General features: G+C 42.3%; 1 protein-coding gene across 1 annotated transcript in view; it reads left to right on the plus strand.

Annotated features, from left to right (window-relative positions):
* The first annotated feature begins 8,753 nt into the window (after window positions 1-8,753).
* Eip63F-1 (Ecdysone-induced protein 63F 1) overlaps window positions 8,754-21,367 on the plus strand; it is a 168,797-nt gene continuing 156,183 nt past the window's right edge. The window contains exon 1 of the mRNA XM_067154637.2: window positions 8,754-8,908. The gene's annotated coding sequence lies outside the window, so the exon portion shown is untranslated. The remainder of the gene's footprint in view (window positions 8,909-21,367) is intronic.

Genomic DNA, 21,367 nt, shown 5'->3' on the forward strand with positions numbered 1-21,367 from the left:
AGATTTTAAGATATATTATGTAAGAATGGCTCTTTCTGCGGGGATCCAGCCAGAAAGATATAAGAGCGGGGAGAGCACAGGAAAGTTATTTGTACATTTCACTAGGAAATAAAATGACCTGGGGTGGATTCCACCCCATACGCGTGTGTTTGACGGTTAACTGTGGATCGTGGGTTGGTGACGCTGGGGCCCTTAGGTGAGTCGTGGCTTTGCTTCCACTTCCACTTTCATCTATTCTATTCGACCTCCCTTGGTCAACTCTTGTTCTTTCTCGATTACTAGATACTTACCGTACTGTATTTGGTAACACACTGGTTCATCATACACTCATGCTCATAAATTAAGGATAATTGCATATTGTGGTGCCACACAACGAAACATATCTGTAAGTCCACAGTATTGGTGATAAGTTGAGAAAACCGTCCCAAAACACACGTGCTACAAAACGCCACTGTTTCCTGCGCATGTACCCCGACATCAATATGGAATATGATCACCATGCACACATACACAGGCCGCACAACGGGTTGGCATACTCTGGACCAGGTGGTCGAGCAGCTGCTGGGCTATAGCCTCCCATTCTTGCACCAGTGCCTGTCGGAGCTCCTGAAGTGTCCTAGGGGTTTGAACACGTGCAACGATACGTCGACCGAGAGCATCCCATACGTGATCGATGGGGTTTAGGTCTGGAGAACAGGCAGGCCACTCCATTCGCCGGATATCTTCTGTTGCACGGTATTCCTCCACGATGGCAGCTCGGTGGGGCCGTGCGTTATCATCCATCAGGAGGAAGGTGAGACCCACTGCACCCCTGAAAAGGCGGACATATACTGGTGCAAAATGATGTCCCGATACACCTGACCTGTTACAGTTCCTCTGTCAAAGACATGCAGGGGTGTACGTGCACCAATCATAATCCCACCCCACACCATCAAATCACTACCTCCATACAGGTCCCTTTCAAGGACATTGCGGGATTGGATTCTGATTCCTGGTTCACGCCAGATGAGAACCCGGCGAAGAATCACTGTTCAGGATATACCTGGACTCGTCCGTGAACATAATCTGGGACCACTGTTCCAATGACCATGTACTGTGTTCTTGACACCAGGATTTACGGGCTCTCCTGTGGACAGGGGTCAGTGGAATGCACCTTGCAGGTCTCCGGGCGAATAAACCATGGCTGTTCAGTCGTCTGTAGCATGTGTGTCTGGAGACAAGTGTTCCAGTGGCTGTGGCAATGTCCCGAGCAAAGCTACCTGCACTACTCCATGGCCGTCTGCGGCCACTGATGGTGAGATATCGGTCTTCTTGTGGTGTTGTACACTGCGGACGTCCCGTACTGTAGCGCCAGGACACGTTGCCTGTCTGCTGAAATCGTTGCCATAATCTTGAGATCACACTTTGTGGAACACAGACGGCCCGTGCTACGTCTTGTTGTGTTTGACCAGCCTCCAGTCGCCCTATTATTCTACCCCTCATAACGTCATTCATATGTATTCGTTGAGCCATTTTCACCACACAGTCATCATTAGCACGTCTGAAAACATCTGCACACTTACTCGCTGCACCGTACTCTGACATGCACCAACAGACCTCTGCGTATATGGACTGCTGCCGGAACCACCGTGCGACGACCGCAGGTCAAATGCACCACATGGTCATACCCCGAGATGATTTAAAACCGCAAACCGCCCACCATAGCGTTGTTTCACCACGTATCAGCATTATCCTTAATTTCTGAGCATGAGTATAGTATTCCAGCTATTCGATCCTTACTGTGATGCGCTGTTTTGAATGAGCAGTGTGCACACTTAAGGCAGAGGCTCACTTAGTAGTATACTACGGTAGTAGTAGTAGTAGTAGTAGTAGTAGTAGTAGTAGTAATAGTAGTAGCAGTAGTATGACCTGGTCTAGAATTACAATTTAGGCCTATTCCAAATTATAGCACCACAATTCACTAAATAACTCAAAATTCAACCCTGAAAAGAGCCGTTTCTTAAGAAAAGCTTCTTCCTCTTCACTTTTATTCAATTTTTATTCCAAATTAGCAGTGAAGAGGGGGCTTCTCCGCTGTCTTGGAGGAAAAATTTGCCTCCAAGTCAGATATATTTTTCCGCCACCAGTGTAATGAATTGAGTTTTTCTGACTGATCAGGTATTCATAAGAAACAGATTAGTAAAAGGGCATAGTTTTTGCCCTGGGACTCTCCACTATTCGGACCCCCTTCCCTCCCCTCGTCAAAAAAAGACGAAGTGTGTTCACGGATCACGGCTGTCTGCGGCTTGGTAATTCCAGCTCTGGAACTTTGGACTGTTAGATCCGCAGCGTAGTACTGTTCGTTAAGAGTGAGATAATGTGTGGTTTTTTCATTTGATCGAGTATTTCATGTGAAAGTATTGCTTTTACTAGCGCCATTCGAGGCCGACGGGAATTCCTACTGACGTCGTTGTAATAACGTATGTTCATTTCAGTTGTGAAATTCCCTAATCCAGTCTTCACATAAAAATTTAAAAAAAGACGTTTGGTGACTTCCCCGTCGCGCTTCTAGCGTAACCTTAGGGCTACCGGTATGCAATTTAATACAATCTTACTCACAACGTGTACACTATCCAACCTAGAATTCCGTAGCGAAGCACGGGTACAACAGCTAGTAAATAAATAAAATTAACATAATCAATTCTGCGCTCTAGCAACCCGGCTGGGGTTATTTACGAGCTCCTCTAGTTCGTCCTGTCTGTCTACAGATGATGTTCTACTTCAATTTACGTCATGTTTTGGAAGGTCTTTGAAAATTTGCTTTTCGCAACCATCAAGACCTCTTATCAACAACACTCCTTTTGTTTAGGATCCCATTTCGAGCTATCCTTCTCATACGTCCATTCCATTGTAATCTGCTTATTTCTGAGATTTCCAAGAGACTCCTCTCTAATCCGAGTTGTTCCCAGATATTCGCATTCCGTATTTTGTCTCTCCTTGTCTTCTGCCAGATTTTCATAAGATCAATAAAATAAGTTTGCCGAAATTTCCTTCAATTTCGGACATGAATAAAGGACATGAAGGCCTGTCACATATTCTCTGTATTATTGCAACGCTCTGTCTAGGACATTCATATCGACTGTAACAGCGTATGTGCAGTAACTAAAATGTCCCCGTACTTAGACATTGCCATACAAATTTGATCCATGCTCAGAATGATTGTAGTGAGGAATTATCACCCATAACACTGCTATTATTTCTCATGTGTAAGTGATAGCTAAAGGCAAACTAGACTTAAGAAAATGGAAATTGCAACACCATGAAGGCATTGGTCGTTTGTGTTGATTTTCAAGATGTGGAACGATGCCGTGTAGGTATGTAAACGATCAAAGTTTCAGACCCATTGGATTATTGCTACAGGTCTCCCCACGTGGTTGGTCGCGGAGGAATTAACTCCAGTGTACGGACTCTGGTGTAGCGTAGTTGACTTGCAGTCTGTGCAGTGAAGTGTTCTCCGTCAAACATGCCTCGACGACAGAGAAGAGCACACTATCAACAACTGTCGCCGTTTGAGAGGGCTCGGATAATTGGGCTGTGTGAGGCTGGATTATCGCTAAGGACTGTCGCTGCACGTGTTGGCCGACAGGCATCTACGGTACAACGTGTATGGCAGCAGTGGTGTGGAGAAAGATCGACGTGGGTCGACGAATGGCATAGGGTCGTCTTTAGTGATGAATCGCGCTTCTGTTTTGCCCGCAGTAATCGCCGGAATCGTGTGCGCCGACGTGCCGGGGAGAGGGTCCGCCCAGATCTTATTGTCGACAGGCACACAGGGCCAACACCAAGCATTATGGTCTGGGGAGCTATTGGCTTTAATGTGAAATCACAATTAGTGCTTGTTGAGGGCACTATGACTACTCGACAGTACGTTGATAGGGTACTCAATCCAGTGGTTGTCCTTATGATGGCAAACATTGCTAATGGGATGTTTCAGCAGGACAATGCCCGGGTTCACACTGCACGCATCTCCAGAGAAGCTCTCCACGACATCACAACCTTAGAATGGCCCGCCAGATCCCCGAGCCTCAGTCCTATTGAGCATGTGTGGGACATAATGGGTCGACAACTGCCCAACCATCCTCAGTCACCCACAACTCTGGAACAACTGACCCGTGCAGTGCAGCAAGCATGGGCCACAATCCTCAGGAAGCGATCAAGGGTCTTATTGACTCCTTGCCCCGACGAATTCATCAATGTATTGCAGCTCGTGGTGGGCACATCCTGTATTGATTGTTGTCCAAACTTGCGGTCAGAGGGACCTAAAAGTGTAATAATCGAAGCACAACCGAACACTCGTCCTGCATGTTCAATTGCAGCAATGTAGCACCATTTCTTCTGGGTGTTGAAATTTCCATTTTCTTCAGTGTATATTAAGTGACTATTTAGATGACAGAAATCAATCAATCATCCAATCATTCAACCAATCAACCAATAAATCAATCGATCGATCGATCGATCCAAGGATTCCTGTAATTTGTCATGATATTGTGATAATAAGAGCAAGTCGATCGTATGGGGTACCCTTGACTTGATCTGAGATGAAGGCCTGTTGAACTACATCATGTGTTGCTTCATTAAACAACAATGGACTGATGAACCCCCCTTGGAGTACTCCTACAGTTTGTAATGTAGGATTCCAAACCGAAATTATCGCGTACACTGCCATAGTTCTCTGATATGTCTCTAAGGCAGGGGGGTGCTCTAACCTAAGTCGAAAATTGGGAAAAGGCTCCGGAAAATATCAAAATTAAACCCTTATGAAAAAGCAGTTTTATGTTTATTTTTTTGAATGAGCAACACTTGATGGAAACCATAAACTAGTGTTCCATTAGACGCTTTTTCAACAATAATGAATGAGTACAAACAAAAGTGCACATAAATCTACATACAATCGATATAAAATCCACATAAAAGGTAAAGGTGTGTTTTAATCATGGGAAAGTAAGATATTTTAAATATATGTGAATTAAAAGAATGGAGGCTATCGAAATACAAATTGTCTCTCTAAACTCTTACGGTAAAAAAAACATAATAGCCTAGAGTTCTCGCAAAATGATACCGAATTGAGTTTAGGAAAGTAAAGCCTCAAATTTGGCGGTTATTATTGGTGTAATAAAAGAGAGACTGAAATTTTTAAATCATTAACATAAAATTTAAAACCTTTGCAGAATTTCTAGTTCTCACTCACTGTTCCTAAGAACAGTCGATTTGACGAAACTGTTCGTCACAGTTTCGAGGTGCAATTTACTCTTTGTTTTTTGATCATGGATACGCACGATTGCTTGGCTTTCAGTTTTTTCTTGCATCGTGGTAGTGCGGAGGTAAGTTTGTAATCTTCTCAGGGCGGAAAAAGAACGTTCCGATGTACCGTACATGTAAAAACGGGTGGGTCTATGGTTAAAGCGATCTTTAGCAATTTAATTACTTCTGGAATCAATCACCTTTTATGAAGTTTTCGATGAATCCGATCTAATTAATAAAATATCCATATACGTTGTTTGTGATTGAGAATAAAGCCCCCACCCCTTCCCACCGTTGGTAATGCTGGGACAAAAATACCTTGATATTGCTCTAGGGTTAAGAACTACTCGTACGACAAAATTAAGATTTCCTTTTTTCTTTCTTCTTTCTTTCCTTTCGTATGTTATTACCTCTTTTCATCTTTCTTCTCCCTGTTTGTAGGGAGTGCTATAAATACTGCATACATCTTCCGTTTCGGCATTCAGAAGGCTTATTCAAAGAATGGACAGTGAAAGACTTACTAAAAAGATATTTAATTACGTCTCCTCATTAAAAGTCAAGAATAATTGGATAATGGAAATTGAAAAAACGACCTTCAAGAAATTGGGATAACAGGTGAAGTTTATATGGGACAGGCCTAGCTTTAGAACGTTGGTGAACACACACCATTTTGCTGAAAAACCCAAGGTGAGGACCACCACTGTATGAACCGAAGAAAGAACATAGCGAGAGTATGAAGAAATTCTGGCAAGAGAAGAAAGCAAAATCATCCGCTACATAAGTTGTATCACGCTTCTTAGTTGGGCACAACATTGTGTAATACTAATAATATTATTAGTATTAATAATAGTAATCTTAGAAATTGAAACGATCTTTTGAGATTAATCATGTAATATTTATCAAAATATTCACTTCATCAACCTCACTAAGATAAAAATAATCCTTTACAATATTTAATTTGCATGTTATCATCGTTTTAGTGAAAGCGCAGGAATGATTTAAATATTGCACGAGGAGAAATGAACAAGGGCCTTCGTAAAACGTATAGTGAGTCACACAGACTGGTCCACTTCAGAGGCAGGCTACTTATTGCTTGCTCTTGGAGCACATGTGCCGGTTAATACAATCAAGTTAATAGCTTGTGAAGTAGTCTGTAAACCATGAGTGGGAAATTAAATGTCGAGGTGGAAGGAGCATGTAGCAGTGCTCTTCCTGTGTTGTTTTCGTGACTGGCCGTCTTGCATCTTAGAGATCTCAAACTGGATCTGGGTATATTAGTTTGTAGATATGCATAGCTTCATTGAACGCATGTGCGACGGAGAGTACCTCTATAACACGATGTTAAGTATGTATTGTACCTTAACTCCAAAACTATGAATGAAGGTCACAATGCGATTCATCCACTCGTGTAGTGGAAGCGAACATCATTGTTATTACTAGTCTAAACTCACGACGTATTCCGATGACGAGTACCTATGTGGATATGTTACTCACCTATAGAGAAACATGACAAAACTTATTGCAGCCTCAACGCCTGTTTTACAAGAGATTTCCTGACAGAGGACAACCGAAAGCCCAAACGTTCCGGAACCGTATTCATAGAATAGGCGCTTAAAAATGTAATATAACTGTTTGAGATTCGAACCTGTGTTGGTCAGCCTGTTTTTCTCATAATGTAGGTCAGGAAAGTTCGCAGTCTATACGGGATCTGTCCATAGTCTTGATGCACACTTCCTGTGCTAATGTAAGGTAACTGTCCTCTACTTCGCATTCGTTCGAGTTTTGTATCTTTGAATATTGGCGCTAATGATTTCCTCTGTATTCTCGAACTTAATCCCAAAAGAATCGTTGTGCTAATCCTGCATAGAAGTTGTGTTAGGTTCGCCATAAACGAAGTGTTGCATAAAACTAAACTGTAGGAGGCTTCGGACCTCCCTGGATACACACAAGTTTACGAATCTGTTGATACAAGGTGTCGGCTGACGAGTGTTCAGATAAATTAAGTAAAGCGATCATTAGAAATCTGACACGCACTTTACTACCCACCCTCATTGGAGGGTCTACGACACGGTAATAAAAGCACAGAATTCTCAGTGGACCCCCCCCCCCTCCCAATGGAGTTTTTACAAACGAAAATAAGCAGAAACTGACAATAAACAAGTGAATGTCGACTCCGGCTCTTCTGAACATTCACAGAGACATAGCCAACAGACCTCACGAATGTATTTTCTAAGAAGTCTCAAAAGTTGGATTTTAGATTGTAATCTGAAAAGTTAAAAGTTTAAGTGAATACCATCTGAGCGCAGATCCCTATCTCCTACCCACTCATTAGGATCTAGAAATTTCACTCCGAGTTTCCTACATACCCACTCCATAGTCTCATTTAAATCCCCAATCACATTCCAGTCAGTATCCCTCCTACACAGTATTTCACTGATAACAATCTCCGCTTTAAACAACAGATAGGGAATCTGCCACCTGGGCGACTGCCCTAAATGCAAATCAGTAGTGATTGATTAATTGATTGAAAATACCATTCGCTGTACAACTATTCACCTTTATTATACTGTTCTTGTTGTGTATTTGATGGACCGATATTGCAATCTGAATATCAACATAATTTATAGACACTCATGCGTGCGCGCAGTACCCACGCATTATGTTCTATCATCATTTTGTAACTATAACCTACCCCTATCGGTTATCCTGCCTACTCTACTGCAATGAATAATAAGGCACATAATCTACTTCAAAAGCGATCTGGGTTTCTTTTAGGTCGGACTTGAGAAGCTCAGTTCGTACAGCGATTGTTCTAGCGATCTTGGAGGTATCAGGTTGTCTGATGAAGACGTTTAAGAGTCTAGGAACTCGGGAAGTGCCTCATTAATTCATGTGTAGTGTATATTTTCATTCTTATACCTACCTTTATTTATCGCTACACTTCGACTTGCGCCGTAACTTGGTGACGGTGGGATAGGAAAGGGTTTAGGGGTTGGGAGGAAGTGGCCGTGGCCTTAATTAAGGTACAGCACGACGGAAATCCATCTTCAGGGCTGTCGACAGTGGGGTTCGAGCCCAATATCTCCCGAACGCCTAACTGCGTGCCCCTACCCGCACGGCCAGCTCGCTTGGTACGGACTTTAATATTTTGCCAAAAATCACATCTTGGCCAAACTTCATATTGTACCAGTGAAATAACAATTCAAGGTTGTTTCTTTCTGTGGGCATAGATATGTAGGTTAATCTGGTTTTTACGCCGTAACTTTCAAGAGCTTTACCGTGTAGTTCTAAAAATTATTGTCCCCCTATTTTAAATGCCTTTGGACAAGTTTTATTGTACTTGGAAACCCCCTTATTATTTTTTTTTTGTAGCGAATAATGTGCGGTGCATCTTTATCTCCCAGGGTAATAGTAAATAATTCCCGGTTTGGCTCTGAAGGGAGTGGGCCGAGCTATTAGTAGACCAGCGCCAAGGCGCACAGCTGACAGTGCCTCTCTACTCGTCGTGAACTGAGGATAGTCCCATGAGTTACGTGTGTTGTGTGAATAGTGTCACGCTACTGGAGTGGATGGGTGGAACTACGTCTCTACTCGTTTAGAGGAAACTAACACAAAGGGGCGTAACACAGTAAGTAAGCATACTTTAAAGTAACATGCATTTAAGTGGGAATAACCGAAACACCTCGTTATTGTTCGTAAAATCTTTTGCGCATTACCACAGCAGTGCCATATAAGGTGAGTTTATGTTTACATGTTTGGAGTGCAAAGGTGTATTCAGGGTGGTGATTTTTGCAAGAGGGATGTTAGGCGAAATCTTTATAAACATTGTACTTCTGTAGTTTCAATTTTACGACCTGTGCATCACTTTTTAAAGTGCTAAATGTACGGTCTATTAAATGGGATATAGTTTGGAAACAGACTACTTTTTCAACTAAAACCTTTTTTTCTTCTTTCTTTTCCTCCTGGGAATTTAAACCGAGGAATACTATGCTGCAGACAACCGTTCTGGAATATGGAAACAACTCTTTCAACAAACCGTTTCATTATAAATGATAGAACACGGGTGACAGAACGAAATGTTCTATGATTTACTTCAACAGTGTGTTGATTCATTAGCCTGACTTACGTTCTTTCTTAATCCGTTTACCCTCCCCCCCACCCCCCAGGGGTGTTTCTTCCCTCGAACTCACCGAGGGATCCCAGCTCTATCGGCTCAAGGGCAGTGTCCTGGAGCACGAGACTTTGGGTCATGGGATACAACTGGGGAGGCGGAACTGTACCTCGCCCAGGCGGCCTCACCTGCTATGCTGAACAGGGACCTTGTCGAGTGATGGAGAGATTGGAAGGGTTAGACAAGGAAACGGCCGTAGCGTTAAGTTCTTTTGTTTTTTTACAATTGGCTTTACGTCGCACCGACACAGATAGGTCTTATGGCGACGATGGGATAGGAAAGGGGTACGAGTGGGAAGGAATCGGCCGTAGCCTTAATTAGGGTACATCCTCAGAATTTGCCTGGTGTGAAAATGGGAAACCACGGAAAACAATCTTCAGGCTTGCCGACAGTGGGGTTCGAACCCACTATCTCTCGCATGCAAACTCACAGCTGCGACCAACTCGCCCGGTGGCGTTAAGTCATCGGCCATCCCGACATTTGCCGGGGAATAATGCCGTGGGAAACGACTTCGAGGATGGCTGAGAACTTCCGGGGGTGGTAGCAGACTTAATATATTTTAATCTTACTGTTCTTTTTTTCTGATTTTGCATCAGTATAAATTTGGTTTATCATCTATGCTATGCTTTAGCCCGCCTGGTGGCCATGATCGTTAAGGCGCTGAAGTCTAAAACGGTCTAACACCGAGGTTAGCCGGTTCGAGTCCCGTTGGTCGAAAAAATTTTCACCATCAGAATGTTGGCCGGCAGGGTAGGGGAGGTGGTGGTATACAATTTCTAATCACTAGATTGCGTGCCAAAAGCCTGGATTAAATTCCAAACCTCTCCGCAGTGCTCATATGGAGTGAGGGCTGTTGATGGTGATTCGTCCGTCGGATGGAGACGTTAAGCCTTGAGCAGACCCCTTGGTGCTATTCGACAGGAGTAGGCTATGTGCCGGCACCGGGTTTCACCCTCTCCCTACTATCATATATCACGTCATTCATTTCATCTCCCATTAACTCCTCTGATGAGGTTGACGTCAGGAAGGGCATCCGGTCATAAAAAATCCGCCACGACAAATTCATCTCACCTCATACCCGACCCCGTAGGGAAACGGGACAAGGGTTGGACAAACAATCTATGCTATGCTTTAGCCAGATCAATTTAAAATGCATGTACAGTAAAGCTTTATTATACTTTATACATTTTTATTTCACTGTTAACTCTATGCCAATGTCATTTTAATTTCACATTAATAATAATAATAATAATAATAATAATAATAATAATAATAATAATAATAATAATAATAATAATAATTTATTATTTATTTAGCGTATGATGAATAATGACAACCCATAAACTATTTACACAACCAGTGAAAGATGAGTACAAAGTAAATACAAATTATCATATCTATACAGTCAAAGAAAGCAATTTACAAATTTTGAAAGTACAAGAAGAAAACACAATATATTTACATCGCTATCCACCTATCAACTCTGACAGTTCATATATACACACTGAGTGCGAGTGATGTACATGTCACTAAATGTGAATGTCCAAACCCGCCACCCACTTCACAATAATAATAATAATAATAATAATAATAATAATAATAATAATAATAATAATAATAATAATAATAATAATTGCTTTACGTCCCACTAACTACTCTTTTACGATTTTCGGAGACGACCAAGGTTCCGGAATTTAGTCCCGCAGGAGTTCTTTTACGTGCCAGTAAATCTACCGACACGAGGCTGACGTATTTGAGCACCTTCAAATACCACCGGACTGAACAGGATCGAACCTGCCAAGTTGGGGTCAGAAGGCCAGCGCCTCAACCGTCTGAGCCACTCAGCCCGGTCACATTAATATTAGAATTAACTCAATTCTACGTTTTTCTTAAAACATGGATTTGAAATTTTCAAAACGGATTTCTTTATTTCCTAGACTACCTATTTAAAATGATAGTGCCATAGGTTTTGGGAATACCTTTCATATTATTTAACGGCATTTCTTGAAAATTTAATGAACATTCATGCATTAGGTTGAAGGATTTGTTGCTTTCCAGATTGGGCTATTAATGGTGGTCACGACCACTACTTCCTGGATTAGCCCTTTTCTATCACAGTACCCTCGTAATCCTGTTTCTATTCGTGCGACATTGAACCATTGTAGGTTAGAAGAATCTCGGTAATGTCCGGCTCCATGGCTAAATGGTTAACATGCTGGTCCCGGGTTCGATTCCCGGCGGGGACGGTGATTTCAACTTTCATTAGTTAATTCCTGTGGGTGTTTGTTTCAGAATTCATGTTGGAGAATACCAGGCACGTTTCAGAAAGGGCAGATAATGCACAGAACAAATACTCAATCTCAAAACATTGATCACTTTCATAGATTTTAGAAAAACATATGACTCAGAGTATTCGAATAATTTAAAGTAGGCAGAAAAACAAGACAATTGATCAAACAAACATTAACTGACACTACTTCCATAGTTTTTTTGCTTTACGTCGCACCGACACAGATAGGTCTTATGGCGACGATGGGACAGCAAAGGCCTGGGAGTGGGAAGGAAGCGGCCGTGGCCTTAATTAAGGTACAGCCCCAGAATTTGCCTGGTGTGAAAATGGGAAACCACGGAAAACCATCTTCAGGGCTGCTGACAATGGGGTTCGAACCCACTATCTCCCGGATGCGAGCTCACAGCTGTGCGCTCCTAACCGCACGGCCAACTCGCCCAGTACGTTAAATTCTTATGAGAAATACCTGAGTCTTTTGATGTCAACACAGGGGTTCGACAAGGAGATGGACCGTCACCTCTCTTGTTCATTCTTTTTCTAGAAAAAGTAACCGGAACCTGGGGAAAATATTTTAAAGGAATAACTCTTGGTAGACAACTGAAAAACAGAATTCACGTGCGATGTCTATCTTTTGCAGACGACCTGGCAATTATTTCTAATAATAGACAAGAAGCAATCCACTCCCTCGAAAACCTACATGAAATTGCAGCCAAAACAGGACTTCAAATATCATATGAAAAAAACTAGTACATGGAAGGAGCCTCTCGGTTTCTAGATGGGCAAGCTATGATGACTGAATTTGGACACATTTCCTAAGCAAATAAATTCAAATACCTTGGAGAAATCATTCAACCTTATGGATTAAATCGTGAAGCAAATAAGAGGAGAATTACTACATTACAGAAAGCATATCGAATCACTTGTAACACATATAACAAAAAAATCATTATCTCGGAAAAGAAAATTAGACATTATAATACAGTAATAAAAGATGAAGTATTATACGCACCGGAAACCTTAATCATTGGCGGTAGATCGCTCATAGATAGAGAAAAGCAAGAAAAAAAATTACGGAATATTTTCGGCCCAGTGACACTATCAGAAAAAGGAGATTGAAATTCTATGGTCACATTCTCAGAAAGAACAATGATAGACTGACCAAAATAATTCTAAATCTTGCCCTCACACTGAAAGTCAAGAACAACTGGCTAAATGAAATAGAATCAGATCTTCAGGAAATCAACATCAACCAGGAAACTGTGAAGAATCGATCTGCTTTCAGAACATTGATTAATAATCATTGTTTCGCGGAGCCAGACGCTATAAGTAATAAAACCTAGACAGAAGAATTTCAGTGAGAGGATGAAGACATTTTGGAAAGAGAAGAAAGCAAAATCACCAGCTAAAAATGTTGAAGCGTGCTCCTCAGTTGGGCATAACAATGTAATAATAATAATAATAATAATAATAATAATAAAATCACGAAAATGTCCATGGTGGAATGAAAGATGTGAACGGACAATATCACTCAGACTACAAAGATGGAAGAAATGGTACTCATCAAAGAAAGAGGAAGATTGCAACAGCTTCAAAGAACAAAGAAAATTAACAGCAAAAATCATAAAAGGAGAAAAAAAGAAATTCGAGAAAGAACAACTGGCTGCAATAGAACAAAACAAAACTTCCAAAAGAATAACACGAGGGACTTTTACAAGACATTTAAGAGGAGCCTTTCTAAATACCAATCACCCAGCTTGTGTTTTAAGAAAGAGGATGACACCATCGCAACAAACAATGAAGAAAACTGCCAACTGTTAGCAGAATACTTTAAACAGCTACTTAACTGCCCAGTGCCAGAGGAGAAGCTCGCCACAGAACCCAGATGAAACAGAAATCACAAATGTAATCAAGAAGCTTAAGAACAACAAAAGCAGCTGGTGAAGACTTCATAACGAGTGAATTATGGAAACATGTGAGCCCCTAAATGATCAAGAACCTATGCCAGTTAATGTAAGAAATCTGGAACACTTGTAAGATTCCCGATGATTGGAAATTAGCCTTAATACACCCACTATACAAGAAAGAGGATAGAACAAATGTTAGCAATTACTACAGAAGCATCTCACTCCTTCAAGAGACATACAAGATACTATCTATGGCACTGCTATCAAGATTAAAACAAGTTGAACACAAAATCGGCGAATACCAGGGAGGCTTTCGGAAGGGGCGATCGTGTGTGGAACAAATTTGGAACCTTAAGACAATACTGAAGGACAGAGTTGCCAGGGGCAAGAAGTATGTAGCAGTTTTTGTTGACTTTCGAAAAGCATATGATTCAGTTGATAGGAGCATATTGTTTAACATCCTTAGAGAAATAGATACAGATAACAAGACGTTACAGCTAATAAAGGAGACCTTAAAAAAACACATAACCGGGCGAACTAGCAGAACTAGCAGAAAAAGGCATTAATGACCAAATAAGGATGGGATACAAGAAAGAGAACATCACTACCAACTGCTTAGCATTTGCTGACGATCTTGTATTGTTATCAGAAAATATTGAATCGGCGATAATACATGTATATGTTAACATTTTGAAGGAGGTAGCAATGAAAACCGGCCTGCAGGTATCATTTGAAAAGACCCATTTCATGACCAACATTTAAGAAGCCCCAAGATACATAGTAACAACAAACAATGATAAGAGAAATAAAGTTGTTAAATTCAAATAACTTGGTGAGATAATACAACCTAATGGGCTTGATAAAGAAGCAAACCGCGAGAGAGCCAGAAAGGCACCTTACAAAAACACATACAACAAGAAAGCGATCTCTATTAGGACAAAACTACGCCACTATCAGGCAGTAATTCAACCAGAGTGGTTGTATGCTTCAGAATGCCTGGGATTAACAACCAGGAAAGACATTGAAGAAATTGAGAAGAAGGAAAGAAAGATTTTAAGAAAAATCCTCGGTCCAAAGAAATGTACTGACTCGTATCGACCACGCAGTAACAAAGAAATATATAAAACATGCAGTAGGATTTCAGATGCCATTCGAAAGCGAAGAGTTACATTTATGGACATATTTCAAGAATGCCTGATGACAGACTTGCTAAGAAAATCTTTAACCACTTCAATAAACCCAATAGGAAAGGCAGCTCTTATGAAAAATGGTTTATTAACACGAAGAAGGATTTGCAAGATATGAACATCACACATCAAGACATCCACCTTCAGAAAAAAGTTACACACATTTAAGGGTTTCTTAGAGCCAGAAACAGCGACCAAGAAGAAACAACAATAGATGGCTGAAAGGAAAGAAGCAGCAAGCAGGAGGATGAAGGAGGACTGGCGCCAAAGAGAATTTAAATCATGAGGAGTTATTTACGTGGTCCACAGCTGGCCAAAATTGATGAAATAATAATAATAATAATAATAATAATAATAATAATAATAATAATAATAATAATAAATGAAGATTTACGTGACTGTTGATATCGTGATCATAGTTATGGGATCTCCAGTGTTAGGTGGAATCCCAACCACAAGGACGTGATTTTAATTTGGAAAACTCATTTGCATGGGTTGGAATTCGAACCACGGCCGCTTCTCTGCGGGTTAATTTTGATCATGATGTAGATTGGTTAAAGCACGTGAAGCATTCGATCGTGGTTCAACCAATATAGGATTACTATAAATGGTATCTTGCTTCAACCAATCAAGGAAACAATTTGATTCTTACCCACGTGGCTCACAAAATGAACGGCAGCAGTAGGTGGAACTGTACTACTGCTGCTACTACTACTACCTCAACTCTTAATTGCACAGACCATTTTCATTCATTCATTCATTCAATCATTCATTCATTCATTCATTCATTCATCAGTGTACGTGTGGTCCTTTTTATTTAGCAAATGAACCACGTGAGGGTCTCGAACAGATCGTTCAAGGGTAGGGATTACGACTCGAAAAATTTCAGATGAAATTCAATTTGAAGAAGACGGATTACTGCAGTGCGGTGTCCAAACAAATGGTACAGTTGCTGTGTGCGGCCGGATTCACCTAATTCAAATATCTGCATTCATGGATCACATCTGACTTCACTACTATTGTCGACGTCAAGACACGGGCCAGTGCCACATGGATTCCTGGAGTGCATTGCATCTAAAGTCTGGTCAGACTGGTGGCTTTTTGTGGAACTGAATGCAGGCCTACAACATTAAAACATGAATATGCTGCGATGTTCCATTGGCGTGAGTCGTCTAGTCCATTCGAGGAACACCTCTCCTCAAATCACCACACATTTGGCAATAGCGGGTTGCATTTTGCGGCGGGATAGAACGCGTACCCCGTCAGGGTAAGCAATGGAATCCTTTAATAAAGAAATAAAAAATCACGGTTACCCCAATCACGCCTGCAATGGTATGGGTACGTAGTTCGCAGCACTGTGTAGAAACGAGATGCGCCTCGCAAAACTCAACCCTCAGGATTTTATGGATTGTCTGAAGTGCATATAATTATACAAGAGTGTTGACCAACGAGCTAAAATAACATAGAGAGACTGTATGCCTGACATCAGCGCTCCCTGCGGAAGCAAGTTGATAAGGGGCAGCCATGTTAACGGTTGTCAAAACAAAGCTAATTGGCGCGAGAGCATATGTTGAGGTGACAGATAGATCGTGCATACCAATTTAATTTCCTAGTTTTAAGGAGTGAAAAAAATAGATTCTCGCTTTCAAGAATGCCAGCCGTAAGCTCAGCGTATGGTTGTACTAATCGGAGTGATAAAACCAAGGATATATTGTATTTTAAGTAAATATTACTGAATTATAGCCGAGATTCCTTTTTGTAATTAAAATCCATTTTATTGTTTACACAGCGAAAGTACGGATAGCCACGCTAATTATTTGTCGGATTATGTTTCAGATTTCCTTTAAAAAACAAGGAATTAACGGAACAATGCGTTGTGAGTACGAAAAGAGGTAAATGGTATCCCACTCAATTCAGTCGCTTATGCTCTATACATTTCGAAGATAAGTGCATGTATGGAACCAAAGGCCAACAGCGATTACTGGCAAATGCCGTTCCAATCCTATTTAATTTTCATTCACATTTACAAACAAAGACATTGGAGCGCCCACCACGGAAACGTAATCACGAAAAGTCACCTATTTCAGTCAAACGTACACCAAGTATGGCAAATACAGTATTTTACAGCTATTTGTGAAATGTATGCAGCCTTTATTGTAGATGACAGTTGCCTTGGTATTTAAAACTAGGCTACACTTCATAATGCACAACTTTCAAGGTTACCTTTCAGCTAGTAATCTCAGTATGGTATGGTAATGGGAAAAACGTGATATGCTCCCTATATTATAATAAATAATGACATGAAACAATTTTAGTGGTACAGTACTCATGGGTTGCCTCTGTGGTGTAGTGGTTAGCGTGAGTAGCTGCCACCCCCCGAAAGACCGGGTTCGATTCCCGGCTCTGCCACGAAATTTGAAAAGGGGTACGAGGGGTGGAACGGGATTCACTCAGCCTCGGGAGGTCAACTGAGTAGAGATGGGTTCGACTCCCACCTCAGCCATCCTCGAAGGATTTTTCGAGTTTTCCCACTTCTCCTCCAGGCAAATGCCGAGATGGTACCTAACTTAAGGCCACGTCGCTTCCTTCCCTATTCCTTGTCTATCTTCCCATCCCCCAAACGGCTCCTGTTCAGCATAGCAGGTGCGGCCGCCTGCGCGAGGTACTGACCCCCCTTCTCAGTTCTATCCCCCGACCCAAAGTCTCACGCTCCAGAACACTGCCCTTGGTAGAGTCGGGATCCCTCGCTGAGTCCGTGGGAAAAACCAACCCTGGAGGGTAAACCGATTAAGAAAGACAGTACTCATGAGGATGCAATAGTTTTTTTAATATGAACCTATTGTAGGTCCCTATAATTTTGCGGCTTTCTGTCATAAATATTTATGTCCGCCATTTTTATTGTAATTTACGCTTAATCACATCAGCCAAGAAGGGTAACGCTCTTGTTTCGATTTCGAGGCCTCTTTGTATGTCACTGTGCGATGATTTCGAACTACCCTACAATCAACTGATCGTGATGTTGGCCTCGTGCCGCAATGTGAAGTGGTGGTATTCTCAGTCTCTGATTTTTAATACTTCAAGCTTTCGGCAAAGGTCTTTAATTCTCCCCTAGTGATTCTAAAATGCGTATTTTCTACACTTTTCGTCATTTAAGGGCCACGCCCCCTTGCTTGTGTGACCACAGGAAACATGGCGGACGTTCGTTTTATTAGCTTCACCCAGGCAGCGCTTCCGCCTCTCTAGTCTCTATGTTATTCTAGCTCGTTGGTGTTGACCCTACATGAGTGGAAAAATGCAAGGAAGACGATTTCTTTATCAGAAGTCGTAAATATTCCTTGTTGGACCGGTTGCTCTTTGTTCTGTACACCTAGAGGACATAGCGTTACCGCCCTTCCATTTAACGTAGTGATACGCTCTCACCCATTTCTTACTTAGTGTAAACATTTTGCCACCAGCTTATTGGGGCTATTTATAAAGGAGAAATCTTATGAAATACTGCGTAGCGAAACACTTGACACACGCACGGTTTAATCGCATTATAAACTTTAACTCTTAGTTGGGCCCACGTAGTTGAAGTCGGACGTTTAGCGCCATTGACGAGAAAAAGTTGAATAATACTGCTCGAAAATGGTCTGTTGCTATGGCAACGATAACAGATATGTCACATTTAAGGAAGCTATCGCCACGTGGGTTGGCTTGCTCTCAGTCGCTTTTGTGATATTATTCGGAGTAGTACCGTGTTAGCTGTGTCAGTAGTTGCTGCTTTATGTACGTAATAATTTAAGTGTTTGTTTCCCGAATATTATTTTCGTTGTTAGTTTTTTGTAAGTTTATCAGTGGCTAGTTGTACAGCTCTATTCTCTATTTAACATGCGCATTTGTCAGCTTAGTGATTATGACGTCTCATATTTATCAGCAATGGCGTGTTCCGACTCAAATGCCGGAATTATTAGCACGAGCTCAGGAACGGGTCAAAGTTTATTGGATTGCATTAATCAGCATACACTGCTGTTTGTTGAAAGTGAAACACGAAGACCGAGAGCTGTGATGACACTGCAATTTATTCCACATATTAGGGACATGACAAGACACAAATATTTACAATTACAGAACTGTACATGCAAGGTGACCGTGGAAATTCAGTACAGCGTAGCTCCATCCACAGGCTGCAATCAGAGCCACTAGACGTCGTGGCATGGAATCAAAGAGCTCCTGAATATGCTGCTGGGGATTTCTCTGCCACGCGGTTTGTAGGCGCGTCCATAAATCATCAACAGTGGCTGCAGAAGGACGTGAACGGACAAGGTGCCGACCGACCATATCCCAGACATGTTCAATGGATTACATATCCGGCGAACGGGCAGGCCGGGGAAGCAGTAGTATTCGTCGTTCTTCGAAGAAGGCTTGCACATTCCCCGCCACATTCGGCCGGGCATTGTCTTGCTGGAATATGGCGTCTGGAACGGTCTGCAGGAGGGGCAGTGCCTCGGACTGTACACCCTCCCTGATGTAGCGATAGCTGTTCATATTGGCCTCAAGACGTAGGTGGTGAGATCGCATATTATAGGCAATTGCGCCCAAACCATCACACTTGGCGTTTGACCGCTATGCCACTCAAAAATACAGTCTGCCCGATGGCGTTCACCACGGCGGCGTCTAACGCGTATGCGTCCATCACTGTAGGACAAGTTGAAGCGGGACTCGTCCGAAAACACTACATTTTGCCACTCAGCACGCCAGTGTCGGTGTTCAAGTGCCCATTGCAGCCTACGGCGTTGGTGGTTGCTGGTCAATGGAAGCCGGCGCAATGGCATGCGTGCCACCAGTCCAGCCCTCAGAAGACGGTGTCGAACCGTCGATGCAGACATCCCCACAGCCGTTGCAGTGCTCCAACGTCGAGCCAACACCGTGGACGAAGCTGTTCTGTCCGTTGCAGCTAAGCGGACAAGATGGCGGTCATCTCGGGCTGTGGTCACACTGTCGGCGCAGTGTACGGCCCTCTTCTCTCCACTGGTTCCACATACGCCTCACTATTGAAGCAGCGTACCCTGTACGAGCCACAATATCACGGAACGACAGACCCATCTCCTGGAGCCCCGTTCGAACGCACTCACATGCTGATATTCCCTCCTGTGACGTCGGCGAGGCATAGTGGCACTGAAGTACACGTTTCCACTCCGTATGACGGCTCCGCACTGACTGAGCGTTGCCTAACACCGCCCTCGCCAGTCACACACAGAAGGGCACTGCTGGGGCAACGTGCTCGCCATCTCTCTGCAATTTAAATCACTTATTATGGTTTCACTGTTCTACACGTCATCTGCTTGTGGCGTGTTTTAGACCATTGCTTCTTAATGTTTCACTTTCTACAAACAGCAGTGTAGTTGATTGAATAATCAGCCTGTATGAAAGGGTGATATGCCGCGGATTGAGGTAACTATGACAACCAACGAGCTAGAATAACATAGAGAGGCTGTATGCCTGACATCAGCGCTCCCTGCGGAAGCAAGTTGATAAGGGGCAGCCATGTTAACGGTTGTCAGAACAAAGCGAATTGGCGCGAGAACATACGTTGAGGTGACAGGGAGATCGTGCATGTCAATTTAATTTCCTACATCTTCGTAAGTTTTAAGAAGTGAAAAGATAGATTCTCGCATTCAAGAATGCCAGCCGCATGCTCAGCGTACGGTTGTACTAATCGGAGTAATAAAACCAAGGATATATCGTATTTATGAGTATGTATTACTGAATGTTGTCCGGCTCCATGGCTAAATGGTTAGCGTGCTGGCCTTTGGTCACAGGGGTCCCGGGTTCGATTCCCGGTAGGGTCGGGAATTTTAACCTTAATTGGTTAATTTCGCTGGCACGGGGGCTGGGTGTATGTGTCGTCTTCATCATCATTTCATCCTCATCACGACGCGCAGGTCACCTACGGGTGTCAGATCAAAAGACCTGCATCTGGCGAGCCGAACATGTCCTCGGACACTCCCGGCACTAAAAGCATACGCCATTTCATTTCATTTACTGAATGATAGCCGAGATTCCTCATTGTAATCTCTGGTTGTAATTAAACCCATTTTATTGTTTATACAGGATAGCCACGGTAGTTATTTGGCGGATTATGTTTCAGATTTCCCTTAAAGAACAAGAAATTAACGGAATAATGCGTTGTGAGGACGAAAAGAGATAAATGGTATCCCACTCAATACAGTCGTTTATGCTCTGTACATTTCGAAGATAAGTGCATGTATGAAACAAATGACCAACGGCGATTACTGCAAATGCCGTTCCAAAAACCCTCTTTAATTTTCATTCAATTTTACAAGCAAAGAAAATGGAGCGCCTACCACCAAGGAAACGTAACCACGTAAAGTATTTCGGTCAAACGTACACCAAATATGGTGAATACAGTATTTTACTGCTATTTGTGAAATTTATGCAGCCTTTATTGTAGATGACAGTTGTATTGGTATTCAAAACTAGGCTACACTTCATAATACCGAGCTCGATAGCTGCAGTCGTTTAAGTGCGGCCA

The sequence above is a fragment of the Anabrus simplex genome, chromosome 10 (assembly GCF_040414725.1).
Source record: "Anabrus simplex isolate iqAnaSimp1 chromosome 10, ASM4041472v1, whole genome shotgun sequence".
In the NCBI taxonomy this organism is placed as follows: domain Eukaryota; kingdom Metazoa; phylum Arthropoda; class Insecta; order Orthoptera; family Tettigoniidae; genus Anabrus; species Anabrus simplex.